This window comes from Mustela putorius, unplaced genomic scaffold (assembly GCF_011764305.1).
Source record: "Mustela putorius furo isolate JIRA1106 unplaced genomic scaffold, ASM1176430v1.1 tig00000095_pilon_pilon_pilon, whole genome shotgun sequence".
NCBI classification, from domain to species: Eukaryota; Metazoa; Chordata; class Mammalia; order Carnivora; family Mustelidae; genus Mustela; species Mustela putorius.
The window spans coordinates 35,516,073-35,532,034 of record NW_025421280.1 but is presented as its reverse complement, the minus strand read 5'-3'; the positions used below and the strand labels follow the sequence as shown (position 1 = coordinate 35,532,034).

General features: G+C 50.7%; 1 protein-coding gene across 9 annotated transcripts in view; it reads right to left on the bottom strand.

Annotated features, from left to right (window-relative positions):
* The window catches only part of ARHGEF18 (Rho/Rac guanine nucleotide exchange factor 18), an 81,042-nt gene that overhangs the window by 23,054 nt on the left and 42,026 nt on the right, over positions 1-15,962 (bottom strand). Inside the window, exon 1 of one of the 9 annotated variants that reach the window (XM_013045270.2) lies at positions 9,828-10,275. The exons of the other annotated variants lie outside the window; for them this stretch is intronic. The gene's annotated coding sequence lies outside the window, so the exon portion shown is untranslated. Of the gene's footprint in view, positions 1-9,827; positions 10,276-15,962 lie in introns of those variants that run through there. 9 annotated transcript variants of the gene reach the window in all.

Sequence of the window (15,962 nt, the reverse complement as noted above, 5' to 3'; positions counted from 1 at the left end):
CCAACCACATCTTTCTATTCTGTAATTTTGATGCTCCGACATCGGGGCCCCTGCTGACCCAGAGGCCTGCCCCTCCCAGAGCAGGCGGATTCCTAGAGCCCGTGAAGGACTCCCTCTAAAGAGCGCCTTTCACGTGCAAACCCACCAATCCAGAGCCCACACTCCGAGCCCCTCCTCTGTGGGGCTCTCGCACTCACGGCCACCATCCCCCTGCCCTGATCACCCCTTGGGCTGGTGCCAGACAACCAGGGACAGCCCCTACGCCCCAGGGCCCACTGAGATTTTTCAAATTAGCCAGTCCTAACCCTGTTTACCCTGCCCCACCAGTTCATCCCCACAGAAACCACAGCGAAGGCTCTGGCCCACGTTTTTCTGTCATGCGCTCTGGCTCCGGGGCCTCCCCTTGTGGCCCTCAGTGGCGTACCCTGCCTTCTCCTCCTAGGGGACTGCGAGTACAAACTTCTCCTCTCCTGGCATTCATTCGCATACGTGCATGGCTTACCATACCCAGCTAAAGCAAATCCTGGATCCCCTCCAACACAGGCACCCAGGGGCCCAGAGGTCTGCCTGCCAGGGCTTTGAGCCTCGAACGTTCTCCGGGGGCAGTTTTCCTACATCTAGACACATGGATGTAAGGGAAGGCTGGTGGGAAGACACAATGGCATAGCACTTTGCAAAACTGGTGGTTCTTCCAATGGTTAAAGAGAGAGTCACCCTACACTCTGGTGTCTCCACTGGGTGTATGCCCAAGAGAAGCGATAAGGCACTGTCGCACTAGCACATATGTGCTCCCAGTAGCGTAATTCACAACAGCCCAAAGTGGAAACGACCCCAGATATCCGTCAACTGAAGGACAGAGAAGCACAAGATGGTCCGCTCATACAACAAAATTATTATTCAGCCATAAAAGGAAGGAAACACTGATTTAGGCTATCATATGGACGAACCTGGAAAATCTGCCATGTGAAAGAGGCAGACGCAAAAGACCACAGACTGCAGGAGTCCGCTGCTTGGGAACGGGCACAAGAGGCAAATCCGTGGAGAAGGAAGGGTAGATGAACAGTAGTGCAGGACTGGGCGGGGGGATCGGGGGTGACGGCTAATGGGTATGAGGTTTCTCTTGGAGGTGCTAATGCCAATTGTGGGGACTATACGGAAAGTCACTGACTGGTACACTTAACTGGGGGACCGTACAGTGTGTGAGTCCCATCTCAGCAAAGTTATCACACGAATGAATGAACTCGGGGAGGAAGAACCATCTTTCTGCAGGAGGAGAACCCAGCCTGAGCCAGTCACTCTGACCTTGGCCCTGAGAGCGACAGGACTGTGTGCTTGTCCCACTACACCATGTTTTCTGAAAGCAGACAGCCATGGCGGGACGGAGGGGCAGTGGTGGTGCTGGGATCTGGGCCACAGTGCGGGGTTCGGCACGCGGCCGCCTAGCACTGTCTGCACCACCATGAGAAGTGGCCTCAGAGCCTAATTAGCACCGTCTGCCCACTGCTGAGAGGGGCCATCGATTGCCGTGCACCGGGCCCGCTGCAGACGATGTGCCGCAGAGCCATTTCTGCAAGGGGACCCGGGGAAGAGGGAGGGACAAAAATAAGAAGCAAACGGAGAAAATGGAGAAAGGTCTTCTTCCAGAGGGGCAAGAAAAAACACATGCTGTTCTCAGCAACGCAGACAGCTGCCTGTTCTCATGATGATTATTCTTTAAAACCTGTTTTGTCTAGGTGTCTTGAAGAGTGGGCTCTAAGAGCACTAAGGGCGACGAAGCCATGTGGCAGATATCATGATCCCACTTACGTATCCTGGAGGTACTGTGGGTTCGGTTCCAGACCCATCGCAGTAAAGCGGGTCATAGGAATGTTTTGGTTTCCCGGTGCCTGTAAAAGTTATGTTCACGCTATGCTATAGACTATTAGCACTATGTCTAAAAAGACGGTAATCGTCCCTTAATTAAAAAACACCTTTTAAAAAAGATCTTTAAGTCATCTCCACACCTAACGTGGGGCTCGAACTCACAGCTCCGTGATCAAGGGTCACATGATCCACTGACTGGGCCAGCCAGGGGCCCCCAAAACACTTTATTCTTAATACATATATATTTAAGTTTGTGTATTTATTTGAGAGAGAGTGCACGAGCAGGAGTGGCAGAGGGAGAGAGAGTCTGAAGCAGACGCTGTGCTGAGTACCAAGCCCGACGTGGGGCTCAACCTCACAACCCTGAGATCACGACCTGAGCCGAAACTAGCAGCCGCTGCCCAGCAGACCGAGCCACCCAGGAGCTCCTTAAAGAAACACTTATTGTTGGGGCGCCTGAGTGGTTCATTTGGTAAAGCACCTGCCTTTGCCTCAGGTCATGATCCCAGGGTCCTGGGATCGAGCCCTGCATCGGGGCTCTCTGCTCAGCGGGGAGCCTGCTTCTCTGACAAATAAATAAATAAAATCTTAGAAAATAAATAAAATAAAATAAACAGTGTGAGAATTATCAAAATGTGACAAAGTGAGGAAAATGGCTTGGACGGACTTGCTTCTTCAATCTGTAAAAATCGCGTTATCGGCCAAGCGCAGTAAAATGAAGTATTCCCATTACTTTCCCTGCACATCAGACCCCACACTGTGAAGCTCAGGTTCAGAGGGGCTAATTTCCAGCATAGTGATACTCCCAGCAGGACCCTGGTCTCTCACAGGTCCTCTGGGCCCCTGACTTTTCCTTGATACACAAGCACAACCCATTAGCTCTGGCAGAATCACAAGGGCTCATGGGGAAAATCCACTAATAAGACTTCATAGTTACAAACCTGCTGAAAGTCCTTTTTCAAGGCAGCCCAATATGACATAGCCAGTGACCATCTTCATTAGCTTTAAATTGTCCTTTATAATCTAGAAGCACATTTGTTTCTAAAAATACTGACTTTGCAGCAAGAATTTTATATTCTCAATGGCAGATCCCTCCCGCTGCTCAATGGGAGAGCAACTGGGAACATCTTTTGCACGCAGCTGGGCCCTGGCACAGAAGGCCTCCCCCCCACCCCCCAATTTTCTGCAAAAGGCCACACAAAGGGACCAGCCAAGTGGCGGCTTTAGGCGGGGCTGGCCCTCCCCAGCTGCACAGCCGCTTTAAAATAACGGCTAGTTTTTCTCGTATTTACTGAAGTCCTGTGTCTCTGTCCCTGCCCCCATTCTTTGCCTCAGTGAAGACTTTTCTTTCAGGCTGAGATTGCCGCCTGTCTCTGGAGAGTTCTAGCAAGCACGAGCTTCAGGCAAGTGTTTGAGAGACAATTAAGAAAATCGGAGACAACATGAAGTTTTCAGTTCACAGTTCCTGGCTTTCCAGCCACCTGAGACTAGACTAGATCGATGCCAAGACAACTCATTGATTTCTCTGCCTGTTTCATTTTGACGTTACACAAGCAAGATGGTATAAAGACGAATAAAACTACAGAAGACACAGAGACACAACAAAAAACCTTAACCCCGTGCCTCAGGGGACAAAGGGGTGGGGGGAGCAGCTTGGGGCTTAGAAGGTCCGTGTGAGCCAGAAAGAACACTCCTCTTAAACCTGATATTACTCAATAAAAATCATTCACGAACTTTCTACTCCCAAATTACGTCAAACCCAGCGAACGCCATAAAAGAAAATGCACTTATCTTCTTGACTGGGTGTGCAGAAAACTTAAAAATCACCAAAAAGGCATAAAAGTAGAAATAGTCCATGATGCCGCCATCCACAGTTAATTGCTCCAGTATAAATGGGTGTTGTAAGTTGAAATAATGTTTAATAGTGAGTGATCCTAACATCGGGGTTCAAAAAAATCCCTTCCAGGCAGCAAACGAATAATGTTAATAGCCTACAGGTATTTTTGGCAAGAATATCACGCAGGACAGGTGGGTCATGCCGACGAGTGAATTACAGTTCTACAGAACATTTTGTATTACTATTCCGTGGATGATTTTGGAAGTGAAAAATAGAAAGGACAATAATGCCCATGTGTCCGGGGAATAAAAATGAGCGGCAACTGGAACCTCATGCTTTTCCCAAACAGGGACTCCAAGTGGGCCAGAGGGAAATGAAAAATGTAGCACTGTAAAATGTAACACTGTAAAATGTTTCACGGGAAACAAAAGGATAGGACCTTCAGGAACTAGGGCTCGGTTCATGAGCGGTTCTTTGATAAGACACGTAAGTCTGATCCACAAAAGACAACAATGACCATGACAACAACAACAATAACAAAAAAACTCTAAATTGACTTCATAATTGGAAACTTTAGTTTGTTAAAAGGATGAAGGGGGGGACGCCTGGGTGGCTCAGTGGATTAAGCCTCTGCCTTCGGCTCAGGTCATGATCTCAGGGTCCCGGGATTGAGCCCCACATCGGGCTCTCTGCTCAGCGGGGAGCCTGCTTCCCCCTCTCTCTCTGTCTGCCTCTCTGCCTACTTGTGTTCGTTGTCTGTCAAATAAATAAATAAAATCTTAAGACAAAAAAATTAAAAAAAAAATAAAAGGATGAAGAGGGGGCGCCTGGGTGGCTCAGTCGGTTGGGCGTCTGCCTTTGGCTCAGGTCATGATCTCCGGGTCCTCGGACTGAGCCCTGCATCAGGCTCCCTGCTCAGTGGGGAACCTGCTTCCCCCTCTGCGCAACCCCCCCTCCACCATGGTTGCTCACTGTCTCTCCAGTGCTCTTCTCTCAAGGGAATAAATAAATCTTAAAAAATAAAAATACAGAAAGGATGGGGGGAGGGGTAACTGCAAGCTGCCCATCTGACAAAGGACCAGCACGCAGAATATACAACAGGCTCTCAAACCTCCGTAATAAAAACACAAATAACCCATTTCGAAAATGAGCAAAAAAGATGAAGATGCGTTTCCCCAAAAAAAGCCTACAGATGGTAAAAAAGCACGGGGAAGGAGCTCCACTTATGAGCTGTGAGGGAGATGCAAAGAAAGCCACCCCCAGAAGGCACTACCAGCAGGGCTGAGAGAGGCGAGTGTACAGCCCACGAGGGTGTGGAGGAGTTGGGTCGCTCCCACGCTGGCCAGCGGGAAGGGAACAGCCACCAGCCTGCAGAGCAGCGGGCGGTTCGCAGAGAAAACACAGAAAGGGCACCCGTGTATATTCATTTCAGCGCACAGAACATATGGCCAGACGGAAACCTGGCTGTGACCGCCTGTGGCAGCTTACTCAGGAATAGCCCCTAAGTGGAAACCCCCCAGACTGTCCTGCGGGGCAAGCAGCCCAACAAATCGTGGTCTGTCCAGACCACGGAATCCTACCCTGCCACGAAAAGGAACTTTCGATAACATGCAACAACCGGGGTGGACCCCCCCCCCCGGGGGGGGGTGTCCAGGCGCCGTCATGAGAGAAAATACCCAATACTGAAGGACACTGGATGTTTCATTTATGTCACCTCCTTCAAATGACAGGGTAGTGGACACGGAAAGGGATTAGTGGCTGCTGGTGACGGTGAAGGGGACGGGCAGGGGTGGATCTTCATGGTGCGAAAATGGCCCCCCGCCCGCCTCCGAAACAGAGGCGGTCACAGGAGTCTGCACGCGTGACCAAACGGCACAGAACTAGACACACTCACTGCCCGATGCAATTTTCTGTTCTGATAACCTACAGAGTTACTCAGAAAGGAACTACTGGGGAAGCTGGGTGAAGGGCACATGTGAGCTTTGCAATGGACTCTGAGTCTGTCATGATTTCAAAAAGGAAAATTCGGAAGTAAACAAAAGCACTAGCCCCCCAGCCACCAACAAAAAAACCAGAGAGAACACTCATGACCAAGGTCTTGGTCAGCGTGAGCTGCCATAACAAAGTACCCAAACCGGCGGGGCTGGAACAACACACGTTACTTTCTCACATTTCTGGAGGCTGGGGAGTCCAAGATCAAGGTGCGGATGGCCTGGGTCCTGGGGGAGCGCTCTCTCTCTGGTTTGCAGCCAGCCAGCCCAGGTCTCCCTGTGTGCTCAAGAGGTGCAGAGAGCAAGAGCGAGCTCTCTGCGTCTCCTCTTACAAGGGCACTAACCTCCTCATGGGGGCCCCACTCTCATGAGCTCCTCTAAACCTAATTACCTCCCGGAGTCCCCATGTCCAAATACCATCACACTGGGGGCAAGGGCTTCAACATGGGCAGCTGTATGTGTGTGTGTGTGGGGGGGGCACAGGTCAGCCCAGAGCACCCTACAACGAATAAAACCATGTTTCCCCTCGAAGTACCTCATGTCAGTGGAATGAATCGCACAGTATGTGCCTTTCTGCGCCTGGCTTATTTCACTTAGCAAGATGTTTTCAAGGTCCTTTCCTGTTATGGATGGAATGTTTATGTTGGTGTCTCCCCAAAACTTGTATGTTGGGGCCCTAACCCCCAGAGTGGCTGTCTTTGGAGATGGGGTGTCCAAGGAAGTCATTAAGGTTAAATGAGAACATCAGGTGAGGCTCTGATCTGGATAGGATCAGGGTCCTTATCTTAGAAGAGACACCAGCAGGGTGTCTGGGGGTGCTCAGTGGGTTAAGCATCTGCTTTCTGCTCAGGTTATGATCTCAGGGTCCTGGATTGAGCCCCGTGTTGAGCTCCCTGCTCAATGGAGAGTCTGCTTTTTTCTCTCTCTCTCTAATAAATAAAATAAAATATTAAAAAAGAGAGAGAGAGAGAGACACCAGAAAGCTCAGATGCCTCCCTCCTCCCACGCTACCCTTCTGCATAAAGAGAGCAGCTCTCACCAGCCAAATTTGCTGGCACCCTGAATTTGAACTGCGGCCACCAGAATGTGAGAAACAAATTTCTGTTCTTTACATAACCCAGCACTTTCAAAGAGAAGGGTCAGAGAAATGTGCTTAGAAGGGCAGGAAGGAAGGTAAAAGGAGAGAGAAAGGAACACACAGCTAACCCTGGTTTCTCAGGGCTTAGCACATGGCAGACGCTGACCGCAAAACGGCACAAATCAAAGCCGCCAAATCAAAAAAGTTCACCTAAGCCATGAAGACAGGTCAAGGTGAGCCTGTCTGAGCCTCTATGTGGCAGCTCTGGGCAGCCAGGGAGGACAGAAGTGACAGAAGGTGGCAGGAAGGCAAAGTGATGATGGTTCGCAAAAGGACAAAGGAAATTCATCTTAAAAACTCATTGTTAGGGGCGCCTAGGTGGCTCAGTGAGTTAAGCCTCTGCCTTCGGCTCGGGTCATGATCTCAGGGTCCTGGGATTGAGTCCTGCATCGGGCTCTCTGCTCAGCAGGGAGCCTGCTTCCTCCTCTCTCTCTCTCTGCCTGCCTGTCTGCCTACTTGTGATCTCTCTCTGTCAAATAAATAAAATCTTTAAAAAAACAAAACAAAACAAAAACAAAACAAACAAAAAAACACAACTCATTGTTAGGGCGCGTGGGTGGCTCAGTTGTTAAGCATCTGCCATGGGCTCGGGTCATGATCTCAGGGTCCTGGGATTGAGCCCCACATCGGGTTCTCTGTCAGTGGGGAGCCTGCTTCCCCCTCTTTCTCTACCTGCCTCTCTGCCTACTTGTGATCTCTGTCAAATAAATAAATAAAATCTTCAAAAAAAACCCCAAACCTCATTGTTAGGGTGCCTGGGTGGCTCAATTGTTAAGCGTCTCCCTTCGGCTCAGGTCATGATCCCAGGGTCCAGGGATCGAGCCCCACGTTGGGCTCCCTGCTCAGCGGGAAGCCTGCTTCTCCCTCTCCCACTCCCCCTGCTTGTATTCCCTCTCTCGCTGTCTCTTTCTCTGTCAAACAAATAAGTAAAATCTTGGGGGGGAAAAAAAAGGCTTATGAGCTGTGAACACAGGAAACAGGCCATGAATCGGGGTTTCCCATTACCTTGAACAAAGACAGACTAAACTCAGAGCTGTGCTTTGTGGCCCAAGTGCGGAGCAGAGAGAGAGGTGTTTATGGCCATTATAGCGAACAGGTGGCTTGTCCTGGGTGGCTCTGGGCCCAGCGTGGAGATGGAGTATGTACCAGCCCCTGGGCTATCAGCAGGCGCTGGCTGAAACCCACATGGCATCCCAGTGACTTTGAGGGAGACATAAAAGCCGGAGGAGTACAGGTTGGGTGCCTTTAAAACTTATGGGCCATTCGTATCTGAGTTTGGTCACAGCCCTATCTCAGGTAGAAGGAGGATCTCTAGTGTTGATGCCAGTGGGCTCTGTCCTCAGTCTGCCTGACATGGGAGCACAGATGGCTTGTTATCAAGGTCACGTGGAACAGAGGAGATCCTTCAAATTAGGTTTGGAAATAAAGGCAGGGAGATGAGTTGACCCAACACGAACTTGATGGGCTGCCATGAAGGAAATGTCAAGAGAATCAGCAAAGATGGGTGGGGTTGGGGGGGTCCTCTAGGTGAAATCATCTAGAGGGTTGCTGGGTGCCTGCTGCAGGCTCAGCAAACCAGCAGTGGGGCGCGTGCAGAGCTGGGTTATCTTAGACCTCGTCAATATCAGTGTGATGACAAGAGTCTGGACGGCCAAGCTACTGGCCAGCCAAGCCTGCCCTGGGGTTTATCTCAGGCTGAGGCCAAGTTCAGTGAGTAGATGTGACATTGTGACACCGGCCGGGATGGCACCTAGAAAGCTGTATTCTTATCAGTACCCTAGGGAGTCAGTGCAGGTGAGCTGAGGAGCCCACGTGGGCCAAAGGCAGGCCATGTGGCGCAGGCCCAGAGGGTAGCTAGGACAACCAAGGGATCGTGGCCATGACACGAGGGGAAGAGTGTCAGAATGGGGACGCTGGCCAGGGAAAAGGAACCCAAGGATGGTCCTCTCGGAGGGCTGGCCTGCTGGCAGGCTTGGAAAAGTCTCTCTCCTCTGAGGCTCACAGCAGTGAGCTTAGTGCACGTGAGGAATTTCTATTAAGTAAGAATAAAAGAGCAACCACCCTGTATTTCACAAACCACAAAGAACCACTACTCCTGTTTTAGCACATTCCATTCCCATTCTTATTTCTATTAATTCCATTTATGCGGAACTGGCTGCTAATAATCAGCCACTTTTAACCTAGGAAAATTCACACGGTTGGACCTAATGCGCGGGTGAGCTTCCACTGAAAATACAAATTGTGCATCTCGCATTTCTGCTTAAGCTTTAGTAATGTAAAATATATTTCAGGAACCTTTTACAATTTCTTTCCTACAGAAACCTCTTGCAGTGGTTGTGAAACTGCTTATTAAACGGGGATATTCCTCCAACAGCATGTTCCCAGGATGCTACTGATGGTTATAATAAAACCAACAGGGAGCTGCCTGGGTTGCTCAGTGGTTTAAGCCTCTGCCTTTGGCTCAGGTCATGATCCCAGGGTCCTGGGATTGAGCCCCACATCGGGGGGAAGGAAGCAGGAAGCCTGCTTTCTTTCCCCTCTCTCTCTGCCTACTTGTGATCTCTGCTTGTCAAATAAATAAATAAATAAATAAAATCTTAAAAACAACAACAACAACAACAAAAAACAACAAACACACCAGTGGAACTGGAGGGTATTATGCTAAGCGAAATTAGTCAGTCAGAGAAAGAAACCATTATGATCTCACTCATATGTGGAATTTAAGAAAGAAAACAGATGAACATAGGGGAAGGGACGGGAAAATAAAATAAGATAAAAACAGAGAAGCCAACCGTAAGAGATTCCTAACTCCAGGAAACACTGAGGGTTGCTGGGCACTGAGGGCACTTGTAAAGAGCACTGGCTGTCATACGCAACCGGCGAATCACTTAATTCTACCCCTGAAACTAATACTAATGTCAAGTAACCTGAACGTAAATTTTAAAAAGAAAGGAAGGAAGGAAGGGAGGAATTCCCAGCGGACAGAGGGGCGACATACCCCATCTGCACTGGATACTTTCTCGGGGTAAGTCTGTATGTGTAGCTGCGTCCCCTGCCCTCCGTCTCCTCAGTCCCTCTGCTCTCACGGCAGTGCGGACCGTCCGCGTTCCCGTCCAGCCGAAGCTTCCTGAGAGCAGACCAGCGTCTGTCTGGTCAAGCCCTGTATCTGCAGCTTCCTGGAGCCTGCTGGCTTGCACTCTGCAAGTGGGGCGGAGGGTGAGGAACACATGTTCCACAGATTTCTTCTGGGCGTGCCTGGTGCCCTGGAACACAAGCCCCGCCCCCCCACCAGGGAACTAGGTCCAGAGGCCCACTTTCCAGGAGAGGTGCCCTCCTCTCGCTGTAAAATTCTCTCCCTTCTCGCTGAAGCCCCTCCCCGTGCTCTTCTGGAGCCTCCCTCATCTTCACAGGACCTTCCCTCCATGCTCCGGCTCCTGGGGTGTGGTACCCTCGGTCCAGCCTTCTCCTGCACCCCCAGGGCCAGTGCATCACTGGCCCGACACTGGCCCTATTTTCTGTCTACTTCACAGGGCGTGGGCCCGTTCCCTGATCAGTCAGCCCAAGCTGTAGTCTCCCTGGGGGGCTACCGAGCCCCTCCGCTTCCCGCCCCGCCCCCCGCCCTGCTGCCCGAGGGTCTCACCACATACCTGTGGGCATCCCACAGCTTTGGCTCCGACTCCCTGGCCTGGTCATGCCCCATTTGCACTCTGCACCCCAACCATGCTGACGTGCAGCTCTGGGTGCCTTGGCTGAGGCACCCCTTTGCCTGGCGAACTTTGGGGCCCGGCCAGAGTCCCTCTGGGTCGCCTTCCCTCTTTCCCAGCCCCCACAGCCTAGGCCTTCCTGTGCCCTTTACCTCTGTGCACACAACCCGTCACGGCTGTTATCACACTGCCTCATGCCTCATGGAACCCTGACCTCTTGGAGGGCAAGGGTCAGATGTCAGTCATATCAGGATGTCAACATTGCTTTGATCTATGTGCCGGGCCAGCCTGCTCCCAGCTCGGGTCCACAGACCTCGTCCCCGCCAGGTGGGGAGGGCACCCACAGGCGAGGCCTACTAGTTCACTTTCGGGGCAACCTGCTGTCTTCAGGGCTATTATCTCTGGTGGGATTTTTAAAAAATGCTCCACCGAACAGGCTATGTGGCCCCTGGATGCTGCTGGAAGGTGCGGGAAGGACATGGTCAGGAAGTGAGCGATTGTCAGTCCCCGTGGCTCACGCTCTCATGAACTCTGCCCCTTGAACTTTATGTTCCTCTTCACCCTCAAATATGCCAGCAGCTGACCTTTCCCAGCCCACCCTTCTCGAGTCTCCGGGGGATTCTTGCTACCCTGGCTGACATCACGAGGACAGGCCTCCTCTTCTGCCCAGTGCCCAGAGCATCCCTGTCCTCGGGAACTGCGCATGCGTGCCTGTCCCTGGCCCCAGCCTGTGGGCTTGTAGCCTCTAGCTTGTCAAGGGAAACTTGGGGAAGGGGCCATTGGTGTTCTCATCTCTAACCCGCAAGAGCAGGACCTGAGCTCCTCCAGCCTCCTCCAGCCCCAGAACTCTCTGAGCTGCCTTCCTCTGAGATCCAGAAGGCTCTTCAGATCCAACACTGCGAGGTGACCCACGATAAGAAAGTTGTGCTAGCAAACTAAGAAAAACCGCAGGGTCCGTTGTGAGAAACCCCAGGTCTCCACAGAAACTATTTGGCGCTGCTTCTCCTTCTGGAATGTCTAAGACTCAGGGGTGCTTTGTGGTACAACACACGTGTGTTGTTACCGGGAATACAGACGAAAGACCTTAATCCTGGCAGAAGTGGCCCATGCTGTTCTAGCGCTCTCTCGAGCAGCCGACCTCGCCTCTGCGACACACGCAGAACAGCAGCACTCTGATTTTGCACAAGAAGGAAAACTAGGCCAAGATGGGCCAGGCGGGCAGAGAGCCAGGTCTCAGTACCCAGATGACCAGACGTCCGGCAAGAACCTGCTATACTGCCTGGGGGTCAATCTTCAGCATTCTTAATAAACCTGAACTTCAAAGGGCTTTTTTTTTTTTTTTTTTTTTTTTGCGGGGGGCACCAGCTTATTTTATTTACTCTTTTGATAAATAAAGCATTTCTCCAAAGTCATGTCTAATACCAAGATGGTATTTCTCTAAGTTGTTGTGTTTAATAAAGATAAGAACTAACGAAGGCAAGCGGCTACAGTGAGTCATCGCAGGGGAAGAAAAGAAGGGAACAAAGAGAACATTCTTGGGCGTAAATCCAGCCCAAGCCCGGTGGCACGTTCCAGTCCCGAAGTACAGAACGTGGGACCAACTCTCGGCCTGCAGAGATTCCCTCCTGGCTGACGAGGGGCGGTCCTCACCAAACACTGACAAAGGCACGGGAGAAAACATCCCCCAAGTCCCTGTTACCTGGATGTGATCCCTCTTAATTAACAATAGAAAAAAGTGAACTTCAATGTAAAAAAAAAAAAAAAAAAGGAAAAATTAAAACTGAAACGAATCAGTATTCTTTCTGCCATTCACGGGAATCTCTTTGTACCTTGATCTGTATCTGCATAGGTGTTCATGTTCTTCTTTTTTTTTTTTTTTTTTAATTTTATTTATTTACTTGAGAGAGAGAGAGAGAGAGAGAGTGCGCGCGCATAGCCTCAAGCTTGAATTGCAGGGGCAGGGGGCAAGAGGGAGAAGCAGGCTCCCCGCTGAGCAAGGGGCCCGATGTGGGGCTCGATCCCAGCACCCTGAGATAGTGACCGGAGCTGAAGGCAGACGTTTAACCGGCTAAGTCACCCAGGCGCCCTGGGAGTTCACGTTCATTAACCATGGTGGTGGACATATGCAAGTTTCCCGCACTCGCACGGCTCTGGTGTCTGTAAGTTCCACTTTCATCGCTTCTCTGAATTACTTCTCTGTTGTCAGACATTGACTCATTCCAATTTCAGACCCGAGTCTCACAGAGACGGCGCTCCGGAGGCAAAGGTTAGCCATGTTTTACGATTTGGATTGGTTATCACCAAACTGCTTTTCCCAAGGACTGCACCACCCAGGACATCTGTGCAGGGCAATACGGATAAGACAAAAAGTCCTGGAAGGTGACACGATAGAGGACTGTAGCTGTAGACACAGTAGCTGTGTGGGATCATAGCTCTTTCCCCTCATGGCTCTAGTTCCCAAATTTTCTGCGACGCTGGTATGACTTTTATAATTAAAAACAAAAAGGTTGGGCACCTGGGTGGCTCAGTGGGTTAAGCCTCTGCCTTTGGCTCAGGTCACAGTTTCAGGGTTCTGGGATGGAGCCCCGCATCGGGCTCTCTGCTCAGCGGGGAGTCTGCTTCCCCCTCTTTCTCTGCCTGCCTCTCTGCCTACTTGTGATCTCTCTCTCTGTCAAATAAGTAAGTAAATAAATAAATTCCAAAAAAAGGTCCGCATGAGGAGGAAGCTGAGTGCAGGGCCTGTCTGCAGCAACTTTTTGCATAATCTCCTTAGAACTCTTCCATAAATCTAAAATTATTTCAAAATACAAGTTTGGGAAAAAGCTTAAAGCAGATGGTGACAATTTCTGACGCCTCTGCAAATCAGCACTGTGCTGGGTTTTGCAGAGTCACATTAGAGAAGATCCACGACCTCAGTTTCTACCCCCAAGTGTGGGGGTACAAAATCAGGGACATTCTGGGACATGACTGCTCTCTTCCGAAACATAGGTTCTGGGGTCAGGAAGAGCAGGGGTCTGAATCCTGACTGTCACCTGCTTCTGTTACCTCTGTGATCTTGGCTCATTACTTAGTCCCCCCAACACTGTTTCACTGTCTGTGCAGAACAGTACATGGTACCTACCTCACAGGGATATGGGGAGAATTCAGGGAGGAAATAAATCTACCCCCAGGAGTAGGAATGGGGCAAGGGGCTAACTGGTGGCTTCCTCATGCCTGCCCCTGATATCCACGCACCTCACTAAAGAAAAACTGACAACATTTTCCTGAACACAGACAAGACTGTGGGATGGGGTTCAATACTGGACTACACGAGACCCTAGAACACTGGGAAGTGGGGAAACTGGGGCTTAGCTCCTCCCGTGGAGCCCTGCGCTGTCCAGGTGGTCACAGCTTCTAAAAGGGTTAGGTTTCCCCCCAAATAATACTGATAAAAAGTTTGCGAATTGGTTTAGAAAACATAAAACACTTCTTTCCATGGGAATAATGGTGTGTGAGTAAGGCAGATCTCCAGCCCCGAGGAACCCAGATGATCAAGAAGGTGACACGTTAGCAAACAATTATGAGATTTCTAGTACTGGAAGTTAGGAGTGTCCCACAGGGGAAGATGAGTCATTCTTCCTGGTGGAGGGGAGGAGGAAGGTTATAGGGTCACCTGCACTGGGTCTTGAAGGATGAGTAGGAGGTGGTTAGGAGAAAAGGAGGAAGGGGGAAGGCAAGGCTATTCTAGGGGAGGGCGGTGGGGGTCCGTGTGGGGTCGGCAGGCAGGGGGCATGGGAGTGGGGAGGGGAAGAGTGTGGCCAGAGATGAAGATCAAAAGGCAGGCTGGGCTAGAGCGTTGGTGCACCGTGGTCAGGTGTTTGGGGATGGGGAACCACGGGGGATTTCAAGTGAAGGACAAGCAGGATTGGACCCACGTTCTTAGACCAGATGGTGATGGCAGGGGTGAGCAAAGAAAGAAGGCAGAGAAATGATGATCGAGGGAGGGATCCAGTCGGGTAGGTGTGCGCGCCGGTGACAATGTCCTGAATGCAGGCAGGGAGGGTGGGGTGGCTGCAGAACACTGGGAAGACTGAGACATGTGGTTTGGGTCACTGGGTGGCACCCTCAGGGGCCGGGACTGGAAGAAGCCAGGGAGAGGGAGCCGTGGCAAGAAGAACACGGAAGCTCTCACTGTGGACACTATTAGTCCGAAACGGCCCCAGGACGCTAGTGTGGAAGTTCTGAAGGTCGCTGAAAATACAGGGTAACAGTGGAACCTGGGACTATCTACTTAGGGCCAATCCATGTGTAGAAACAGCCGGAACAGTCAAGGAAAATAAGATGAGAGTAGCTGAAGACAGCGATTCTGAAGAATGATATTTAGTAAAAACAGGATTTTGCAGGTACATTCTTTTTTTTTTTTTTTAAAGATTGTATTTATTTTAGAGATGGGGGAGGCGTAGAGGGAGAGGAAAAGAGAATCTTTTTGTTTTTCAAAGATTTTTAAAATTTATTTGACAGAGATCACAAGTAGGCAGAGAGGCAGGCAGAGAGAGAGAGAGAGAGAGAGGAGTTAGCAGGCTCCCTGCCGAGCAGAGAGCCCGATGCGGAACTCGATCTCAGAACCCCGAGATCATGACCTGAGCTGAAGGCAGAGGCTTAACCCACTGAGCCACCCAGGTGCCCCGGGAAGAGAGAATCTTAAGCAGATTCCCTGCTGAGCGCGGAGCCGGATGTGGGGCTTGATCCCATGACCCCAAGACCATGGCCTGAGCTGAAATCAAGAGTCAGATGCTTGGGGCACCTAGGCAACTCAGTTGGCTGAGTGTCTGCCTTTGGCTCAGGTCATGGTCCCAGGGTCCTGGGATCGAGCCCCAAGTCGGGCTCCCTGCTCAACCGGGGAGTCTGCTTCTCCCCATTCCCCACCATCCCACTCATGCTCTCTCTCTCTCTCTCTCTCTCTCTCTCTCAAATGAATAAAATCTTAAAGAGAGAGAATGAATCAGACACTTAACCAGCTGAGCCAAACAGGTGCCCTGAACAGGTACATTCTGAAGCAACTTTCATTGAACCTGTCCACCTGCAACTGGGGCCTCTTCTCTCTCCGGGTGTACCACACAAGACGAGGCCAATGAGGTGGCCAGGATGCTCCGTGACCGACCGCCGGCAAACATTTGCTTAACCAGAGCCACTTCTAGTAGATTTCAGAGCTGTGCGTGTTACAGATACATTCCTTAATAAAATGTTACTTAAACTCTTGAACCACCAATGCAAGAGAGCTTGTGTTTCTAAAACTCACAAGCAAGTCACTTAAAAACAAGCAAACCAAAGTACCATCTGATTAGAAGGTGATCTGAACACCGCCCACCCGCCCAGATAAGGGCTAACCAACCACATTCGTGCAGAAGTGTCAGCATTCAGAAGGCTTCCCATTTCCTTGAAATTCTCGT